At 40.5% G+C, this 10,519-nt stretch overlaps 1 long non-coding RNA gene across 1 annotated transcript; it reads right to left on the reverse strand.

The window, feature by feature from the left end:
• Window positions 1-860: 860 nt before the first annotated feature.
• On the reverse strand, window positions 861-10,308 carry LOC114206576 (uncharacterized). The gene is made up of 2 exons (XR_003608673.2): window positions 10,214-10,308; window positions 861-2,445 (listed from the first exon to the last, which is right to left on the reverse strand). It is a non-coding gene; the product is annotated as an uncharacterized LOC114206576 (long non-coding RNA).
• Between the last annotated feature and the right edge of the window lie 211 nt (window positions 10,309-10,519).

Below are 10,519 nucleotides of genomic sequence, written 5' to 3' on the forward strand. Positions count from 1 at the left end.
ATCATGACCTGAGCCAAAGGCAGTGGCTTAACCAACTGAGCCACCCAGGCGCCCCAGAACCACCATTTAAAAAAGACTCCTACAAATCAATAAGAAAAAGACAACTAGGGCACCTGGGTGATTCAGTCGGTTAAGCATCTGCCTTCAGCTCAGGTCAGGATCCTGGGGTGTTGGGATGGAGCCCTGCATCGGACTCCCTGCTCAATGGGGAACCCACTTCTCCCTCTGCCGCTCCCCCTACTTGTGCTCTCTGTCAAATAAATAAATAAAATCTAAAAAAAAAAGAAAAAAAAGGACAACCAATCCAGTAAAAAATTGGGCAAATGACTCGAACAGCAACTTGGAAAAGGAGGATATCAACATGGACAATAAACATAGGAGACAAACTTCAACAGGGCCTTATGAGACTCATCAGGGATATGCAAATTAGGATCACAACAGGAGACTATTATTCTCACCCAAGAAAGACTAAGATTTAGAAGACTGAAAATATCAAGTGTTTTTGGTTGTTTTTTTTTTTAAGATTTTATTTATTTATTTGAGAGAGAGAGAGCACAAGAGGGGGGAGGGTCAGAGGGAGAAGCAGACTCCCCACTGATGGAGCCTGATGTGGGGTCTCTGGGATCATGACCTGAGTGGAAGGCAGATGCTTGACTGACTGAGCCACACAGGCGTCCCAATATCAAATGTTTTTAAGGATGTAGATCCCCTATATTGCTGATGGGGGGGGGGACGCAAAATGACATAACCTCTTTGGAAAATCATTTGTTAGTTTTTTACTAGGGTTAAATATGCATTTGCTTATGATATAGCAACTCTATTTTTTATCTCTAACAGAAATGAATGCAAATATTGTACCGTTTGTACATTACATTCATAGCAGTTTTATTCGTAATATCCACAAGATGAAACAACCCACATGTTTATCAACAAATAAACTGTGACACATTTATATAATGGAATACTACCCATCAATTAAAAAAAATAATTGGCTCCAGCAACAAGATGGAGAAATGTCAGGTATTATGTTGCATGAAAGCCCGACACAAAGTTGTATTATATATTATAATATATATTCCATTTATATAAGGTTTAAGAGCAAGTAAAAGTAAAGATGTTTATGAAAATCAAAATAGCAATTAATGCTTCAGGGACTAGAAGGAGAAGCACATTAAGAGAATCTCATGGGGTATAGGAAAATAATCCTATAGTTTTATCTAGTTTTATCTCAATGGCGGTTATCCATACATACATATACATAAAAATTCAAACTATATACTTAAGATTAGTGCATTTTATGCACTTTATGTAGTATTACTAAGTATAATAAAGAAACTTGGTCGGATCTGCAGAAGAGGTAGTATTTTGGGAAACTCAAACCATGGCACAAACCATTTAGAAAATGGTTTTAATATGGTCCAAAACAGTTGACCCGGTGGAAAGAATAAAGTTATTGTGGAGGAGTAAAAGGGAGAATTAAAATTAAAATATTTTGAAAGTAAAAGCACACTGCACAAACACTATACCCCATGTTAGCACAAGCATGTCCAGTCTTGGAACAATGAGCACTTGAAGTAAGCCAATGAGTCCTTCGGGAATCAGTGAACACAGTCATAATGTTGGCCTAACCATCAGTACATTTTTTTTAAAGTCTATTTTTATCCAGATATTGTAACACCATGTAAGTTTAAGGTGTGCAACATGTTGATTTGATATACTTATATGTTGCAATATGATTACCACCTGAGCACTCGCTAACACCTCTGTCATGTCTATTTCCTATGTTCTCTCCTCTTTTTTGCATGTGTCTTCACACTGGCAGCACTTGGGATGAACATTTTATTCCTTTCTGCAGGATGTGGAAAAATATCTTTGAGAGAGATCATTTGGCAAAGGAGAAAGGGACTCCCAGGGTGCCATCTCCAACACCTGCCGGTCCCACATCCCTGTGAGTGTACCTCGTCATCCCAGATGCGTTCTCCCAATGCAATCCCTAAATCCCCACCTCCACCTGCCACTGCCTTGCAAGGCCCTCAGTGTTGCTCTGATACAGTCTCCCAATTCGTCTTCTTGCTTTAGATACTCCACGCTGATTCCACTCTCCAGCAGCCAGAATGGTCTACCCATAAAGCAGCTCCCACCAGGTCATTCCACTGAAGTGCTTCCCTTTGTCTCGGAATAAAATCCAAACTGGCAGTAAACAGCCTTATCTCGCCAGCAGGCGTCCTGTACAAGTCCTCAGAATGTGATAGCGAGTGGAAACGTCCCCAGGTTAGCCTTCACAGGGTCAGCTGGCCCAGAATTCCAGGAGTGTCTTACTCTTGTCCCCTACTGTGGCATTTGAATTTTGTGTTTATGAGAATCTGAAGGATACTAGCGATGTCAGCAGCAATTCTGTCATTTTCCTCCTTGTCTTTGTATCCTTGAATTGTCAGTTCTGCAAACCTGAAAGACATTAAACATGGGGCTTCCCCAAACACAGCTCCCTCTTCTGTAATGTTCAGGATATGTATGGGTTTGGCATCAAGTACTTTATTCTCAACGTAGAAATCCTTCAGAATCTAAAGTTTAGATCTTTAGCATGAAATTAGATTAACTACCAAGGGAAGAAGGTAGATACCTATTCTCTTTTCTCCAACTTTCATAGGTACACCACTAGGATCTTCTTGGAGGGGGTATGCATGCCAAATTAAAATGTGCTCAGAATCAAATTATGGGGCACCTAGGTGGCTCAGTTGGTTAAGGATCTGCCTTCAGCTCAGGATCCCAGGGTCCTGGCATCGAGTCCCACACTGGCTCCCTGCTTGTCAGGGAGTCTGCTTCTCCCTCTCCCTCTGCCCCTCCTCCCTGCTCGTGCACTCTCTCGCGTGCTCTCTCTCTCTCAAATAAATAAAATCTTTAAAAAAATTTATCAAAATAAAAAATTTTTAAAAAAAGGACCAAATTATGTTAAACTAAAAATCCCTCAGAAGAAATAGGGAAGCATGAATAATATGTATTAAAGTCAGTGTGTAAAGTGCCCAAACTTGGATATTGCCTATGCAGCTGGAGGTTTGTAAGCCTATAATACATAATCCACAGTGTGGAGATTCAAAACTAGCATTCAAGACTTGGCTTCATATGAAAAATGTAAGTTCATGTTATTTTGGGAGAAAGGGAGTCTATAGCTTTTAGATTCTCAAAGGGATCCAGGACCTCTTCAAAAACAAACAAACAAACAAAAAAGTCTTGGAGTGATTAGGCTTATTATTTATACCCAGTAGCAACTACCCTTCATATTCACCCAGAGCACATGCAAAGAAGTGCTATCTAGCTGACTGGAGTGCTATAGACCAAGATGCTTACAAGTCCTGAACACAAAAATAATTGATAATATTCTTGTTTTAGAATTGCTTCTTTCCTTTAGCAGAAAGAAAGCAAGACAAACTTTTTGCCCTTTTTTTTTTTTTAACCTGTCTCATGGAAGTCATCTCTGGTTCAGTTTTTTAATATACTTACCTCAAATATGTATTTCTTTAACAAAAGAAAACTTTAACAAAAGGAGAGATTTTCCTTGCTTGTAGTTAGAATGTCTAATTGTCATCATGGTATCAGTTCTTCCTAAGTTAACTTATAAATTTAACGTAATCCCAATAAAATTACTAACAAGCTTCCCCCGCCAGAGCTAGACAAGTTACTACCAGAATTCATGCAGGGAAATAAACAGACAACAATAGCTAGACGGCCTGAAGAGGAAGATCTGTGGTGGGGGAAGGGACTAGTCCTATTAGATAAGTAAAATACACAAAAAGCCTCTATTCTTAAAACCATGTGCCACTGGAAGAGGAATTAGAGTGACCAATGAAATGGAAAATCCAGAATAGTCCCAAGTACGTAGAGAAATAGAGTCTATGATAAAGGTGATTTTTCAAATCACGAGGTTAAAAAAAATGGTATCACAATACAACTGGATAGCCATTTAGAAAAAGATAAATTAGGTCCTTTCTTCACATAACACACAAGAATAAAGTTTTAAATGGATCAGGAATCGAAATGCAAAAACGTCGGGGCACCTGGGTGGCTCAGTCGTTAAGCGTCTACCTTCGGCTCAGGTCATGATCCCGGGGTCCTGGGATCGAGCCCCACATCGGGCTCCCTGCTCGGCAGGAAGCCTGCTTCTCCCTCTCCCACTCCCCCTGCTTGTGTTCCTTCTCTCGCTGTGTCTCTCTCTATCAAATAAATAAATAAAATCTTTAAAAAAAAAGTCAAGCTATAGTAATACTAGAAGAAAACATGGGTAAATTTCTAACATGGGTATAGGAAAAAGATTTCTTTTTTTTTTTTAAAGATTTTATTTATTCATTTGAGACACAGAGATACAGAGAGCCAGAGCATGAGCAGGGAGAGAGGCAGAGGGAGAAGGAGAAGCAGGCTTCCTGCTGAGCCAGGAGCCCGATGTGGGATTCAATCATGGGATCATGACCTGAGCCGAAGGCAGACGCTTAACCATCTGAGCCACCCAGGCGCCCCTAGGAAAAAGATTTCTAACTGTATTTCAAAATTGTGTTTCAAGATGCAATTAAAGAAAAGGCAAATACATTTGACTAATAAACATTTTAAATTTTACAGAAAAATATCTTAAAAATATACAAATGACAAGTCAGAAGAGAATATTTGTAACATATATAAAAGAAATGTCTAATATTCATAATTTTGCAAAATAAAAGACCAAAACCTTGTAAAAAAAATAGGCAAGAGACATGAATGGACAATCACAATATATACAAAAATAGCATCGAAAAGAGACTCAATTTCACTCACAAGCCATTTTTCTTCCAGGTGTTTACCCAACAGAAACAAAAATGTCTCTACAAGGGCTTATATGCAAATGTTCATAGCAACTTTAACTGCACTAGTTCCAAACCGTAAAAACCCAAGTGTCCATTATCATGTGAATATTTAAACAGTTTTCCTTTTGTTATTTATTTCTAACTTCTGAGATTTGGGGTAGAATGTTCTGTGTGTTTCTGTTAGATCTCGTTAGTGCATTGTCTTGAGTACTCTATTTCCTTGAGGAGAGGGGGTAGTAATGGATGAAGAACCGGAGATGCAGGAGAGACAGAAGGAATAGGAGTAGCGGTGAGGACGGATAGGGGGAGCATGACTGGAGAGGTGGAGGGTTTGAAGAAAAGCAAGCAACCTCATGGCTTGTTGGGATTCATTTTTTATTTGGTGTGGTTACTACTGCTAAGCACAATTATTAATAATAACAATGCAGTTAGTGCAAGCCTGGTCCATAGTAGAAACCTGATATACAATCTTTAGTATTTTCTTTTAAACTGATGTGATGATTTCTCTACACAGTGCATGTGCTCATTCACTGGTTCATCATCCATTTGTCACAACATGCTGGGTGATGCTGAGGACACGGTAGTGACCAGGACAGTCCAGGTCCCTTCTTCATGGGATTAACCACCCAGTAAACAGAACCTCCCTGACAGACCTGTCCCCAGACAGTCGATGACCCAGAGTTGACAGGGCTGGGATCGGGGAGCATAGTAGGGTGGAACAGAAAAAAACAGGAACAAGAAACCATACATGAAAATAGAATGGCACAGTGGACACTCATCTACCAATCAGCCCTAGATTCAGGACTTGCTAGATTTTGCTACCCATGCTTCATCCAACGGGGCAGTACTTACCATCTTTACCTAACATCACATACAAAAATTAACACAAAATGGATCAAGGACCTGAATGTAAGACTCTGTGTCATAAAACTCTTGGGAGAAAAACAGACAAAACTTCACGATACTGGATTCAACGGTGATTTCTCAGGACATTAGAGGCACAGGTAGCAAAAGAAAAAAATAAATTGGGCTTCATGAAAATAAAGATATTTTGTGCAACAAAAGACACTATTTCACACAGTAAAAAGACAACCCACAGAATGGGAGAAAATATTTGCAAATCATATATGTCGTAAGAGATTAATATCCAAAATATAGAAAGAACTCCTAAATTTCAACAAGAAGAAACCAAACAACCCAATTCAAAAATGGGCAAAGAACATGAATGGACATTTCTCCAAAGATATATGCATGGCCAATAAGCACATGAAAAGATGCTCAGCATCACTAATCATTAGGAAAATGCACATCAAAACCCATTTCACACCCATTAGGATGGCTACTATCAAAAAAAGAGAAAACAGGGCGCCTGGGTGGCTCAGTTGGTTAAGCGACTGCCTTCGGCTCAGGTCATGATCCTGGAGTCCCGGGATCGAGTCCCACATCGGGCTCCCTGCTCGGCAGGGAGTCTGCCTCTCCCTCTGACCCTCTTCCCTCTCGTGCTCTCTATCGCTCTCATTCTCTCTCTCTCAAATAAATAAATAAATCTTTAAAAAAAAAAAAAGAGAGAAAACAGGAAGTGTTGGTCAGGATGTGGAGAAACTGCAACCCTTGTGCCCTCTTGGTGGGAACGTAAAACAGCAAAGCTGCTGTGCAGAACAGTATAGCGGCTCCTCAAAACATTAAAAATAGAGCTACCGTAGGATCCAGCAATTCCACATCAGGGTATATGGTCAAAGGAATTGAAAGCAGGGTCTTGGAGAGATATTTGTACACACATGTTCTTAGCTCTATTCATAATAGCTGACATGTGCAAGCAACCCAAGTGTGATTCAATAGATGAATAAACAGAATGTGGTGTATCCATACAATGGAATATTATTTTGCCTTAAAAAGGAAGGAAATTCTGCAATATACTACAACATGGATGAACCTTGAGGACATCATGCTGAATGAAAGAAGCCAGTCACAAAAAGACAAATACTGTATGATTCCACTGAGGTACTTAGAGTTGTCATCACCACAGAGACAGAGAGTATAGTGGGGGTTGCCAGGGACTGGCTGCCCGGGAGGAAGGGAGATAAAGTGTTATTGTTTAATGGGTTTAGAGTCTCAGTTTTACAAGATGAAAGAGTTGTAAAAAATGGATGATGGTGATGGTTGCAGTGTGAATATATCTAATACCACTTAGCTGTATACTTAAAAATGGCTAAGATGGCAAACTTCACATTATGTGTATTTTACCATAATGAAAAGAGAAAAAACCCACTGAATTGTACATTTTGAAAGAGTAATTATATGGTATGTGAATTGTAGCACTAAAGCTGTAAATACACATAAAATGGCCTAGAAGGGAAGAAGGGAAGCAGTGGTAGTAAAATTAGAAAACGACCATTTTGCAGCCAACATGGAAAAGACTGGTTTGAACAATCTTATATATATATATATATTTTTTTTTTTAAGATTTATTTATTTATTTATTTGACAGAGAGAGAGAGACAGCAAGAGAGGGAACACAAGCAGGGGGAGTGGGAGAGGGAGAAGCAGGCTTCCCACCAAGCAGGGAGCCTGATGCGGGGCCCAGTCCCAGGACCCTGGGATCACGACCTGAGCTGAAGGCAGACACTTAACGACTGAGCCACCCAGGCGCCCCGGTTTGAACAATCTTAGATGAACAAGAATGCATGCTAAATTTGGGAGAGAAAGCTTGATGAGGAGCAGGTTATTTGTACGAACTCATTGTCTTTCCAAAGACTTTTTACTGATTTCAAGTGTACAAGTAATAAATATACAGAGAAGAAATAAACAATGACTGGGTGGTTACAATTACCACCTAGTAGATGCAGACAAATACCATGACTCCAGATGTGATAGCCTGGAAAGAACACAAAATCACCAATGTAATAATCCAGCCAGAGCTGCATAATCTGAATCTAATTATGAGGAAACACCAGATGAACCAATTGAAGAACATATAAAATAAATCCTCTACATTCTTCAAAAACGTCAAAGTCATGAAAGACAAAGAGTAAGGAACTATTCCAGATTAAAGAAGACTAAAGAGACAGGATACAATTTTTTAGGGAGAGTAGAATATTATTTGGACGACTGACAAAATGAGAATCAGACTGCAGATTAGATTAGCAAGATTAAATTTCTGGAATTTGTTAGTTATAGTGTGGTTATGTAAAAGAATATCCTTGTTCTTAGGAAATATACACTGAAAACATGATACTTGCTATCTACTCTCAAATGATCCAGAAAAAAATAAAATAGTGGGGAGGGGTGTGAGGGAGAATGATAAAGCAAATGTGGCAAATGTTGAAAAACGGGTGAATCTGGGTACAGGGTATACAGAAGTTCTCTGTACTATTATTCCTACAGTGTTTCAGTAAATAAAAGTTTAGTAACAGAATGTTTGTAAGAAGTGCTCATTAAAGACACAAAACGGCATTGTTATATTCATTTGCTTTTCGTCTGTGAGCCCCTGAGAGCAGTTCAGTTTAGGATAGCCAGGAAAATCTTAGTCCCAAATCCACATGATCTCTGTGCCACAGAAATCTTGTCACCAGAAGGTGGAAACACAGGAGGCCTAAAGATGTTTTCTGGGACTTCAAGAAAGGAGTGGAGTTACCCTGGGAAAATCGTAGTGGCTATCAAATTAGAAGAATTGTAAATAGGACAAATGAAAAATGAACAAACAACAGGATGCCTGGGTGGCTCAGTCGGTTAAGCAACTGCCTTCAGCACAGGTCATAGTCCCAGGATCCTGGGATCAAGTCCCGCATCAGGCTCCCTGCTAAGTGGGGAGCGTGCTTTTTCCCTCTGCCTTCCGCTCCCCGTGCGCGTGCGCGCGCGCGCGCGCGCGCTCTCTCTCTCAGATAAATAAAATCTTAAAAAAAAAAAAAGAACAAATGAAGGGTAGACTAATCCCTCTGAGTGAAGCTGAGGTCAATCCTGCTTTCCACAGCTTGGGGGACTGTGACTCTACTCCTTCCCAAACCTTCACCTTTCACTGACAGGAGAGGGAATTCCAAGACCCTCTTCCTTAACAGAAAAGGGGTGGGGAGAAGGGAGGAGAAGGACTTCCTGGGATGGAAGACATTCCTGGGATGTAAAGACAGGGAAGAAAGCGGAAGGGAGAGGTTCTTGATGACCTTTATCATTTGCTAGAAAGGTAAACCTCAGATTCCTGGTGAACCAAAGCATTTGAGGGGATCTTGTTTTAACCAGCAGGACACGCCTATTTGCAATGCAGGATGTGTGATGTTAGATTATCATACTAATTACATAACAGAGCTCAGGGCTCAGAGGATTTTTCTGAATCAAGGTGTGGGCGTCAAAATTGCCTCCGTTTTTCAATCTGTAAGATGGGAATAGTTATATTTGTATAATCTACCCCATAGAATTGTTGGGATTGAAGAGACAGTTTCTGTCAAACTCTTTTAGGAAACAAAGAATGTAGCATCAATTTAAAATGCTATGTTTTTTTCTATTCCAGTGGTCTAAGCAAATTCTGTTTGAGCCTTTCACTTTAAACCTTAGGTCACTCACCCCAGTATTATCCAATTGTTTGCAGAGAGGTAACTTTTTTTTTTTATTAACATATCATAGAGGAGTTGTCTCCCTTTCTCCCTGGCAAAATAAGGTTTTTAAATTCACCAGTGGTTACAACCTCAACTTCTCTGGGGCCCAACCATGTAACACAATTCCATGGAGCTGGCTGATGGCAGGTGAGTGTTAGGGAGTGGTGAGGACTGGGTCAGTGGAGATAGCATGTCCTGTCTATTGGCCTTCATGATACAAAACATGTCTAGGCAAGTGGGTCAGTTTTGTTTCCTCTAGATTAGAGGATGTCTAAATTCCCTTTGAGCTCCCAACCCCTGTGACTGATTATTTTGAAATTTCACGTCTGGCATGGTAACTCTCTTGGAGCTCCTTTTCCAGTATTTATTAACCTGCATGGCTCTTGCTGGTCATCTATCATTGCAAAATCATTGGACTTTACATAGTAAAGTGGTTACTACTGAATTGAAAAGTTCACATAACATATTTCACGTATTTGCAGAACTTTGCCCCAAAGCTCAAATTCTGCCATCTCTCTTAAAGCATCAAGCTATTGGTTACAAAATGACAAGTTATAGATTATTTTTCACATTGATCTTTTAACATAACAATGTATACAGGCCTGGTTCACCTCTCCCAAGGTTGCACCTGATTTCTGCATTATCTCCCTTGAATATTCCAGAGAACTCTCTTACCTCATCCATTACAAAGGTATTTGAGCCCTTCGTCCTGACTAATCTCTTCAACCTCTTCACCCCACCACGTGCCCCCATACACCCTCATCCCCCTTCCACTCCCCGTTTCCTCCAGACACATACCTACCAAGTCCATTCCACCGGGGCCAGAAGCATACTCTGCCACGGAAGATAAAACGAGGGTTTGGGTCTGGAGACAGCAGTGAGGCCTGCCTGGGTTGCTGCTTCTGGTGTAAATAGGCAGAGGGCGGAGTCTGTGGGAGGAGTAGCCCAGAGGGAAGTCCTTAAAGGGGGAGGCCTGGGGCCTGGCTTGCTGGAGGAGGGGACCCTGGGACTGTCACAGCCTGGCCAACCCCAAATAGTTTTGTTGTTAAGGCCGGGTTCCTGATACTGCAGTCTGATTCATTCAGCGTAACTTAAAGCAGCTGG

This window comes from Eumetopias jubatus, unplaced genomic scaffold, assembly GCF_037043125.1.
Source record: "Eumetopias jubatus isolate StellerSeaLion01/CBP00866 unplaced genomic scaffold, mEumJub1_p1.0 scaffold_7, whole genome shotgun sequence".
In the NCBI taxonomy this organism is placed as follows: Eukaryota; Metazoa; Chordata; class Mammalia; order Carnivora; family Otariidae; genus Eumetopias; species Eumetopias jubatus.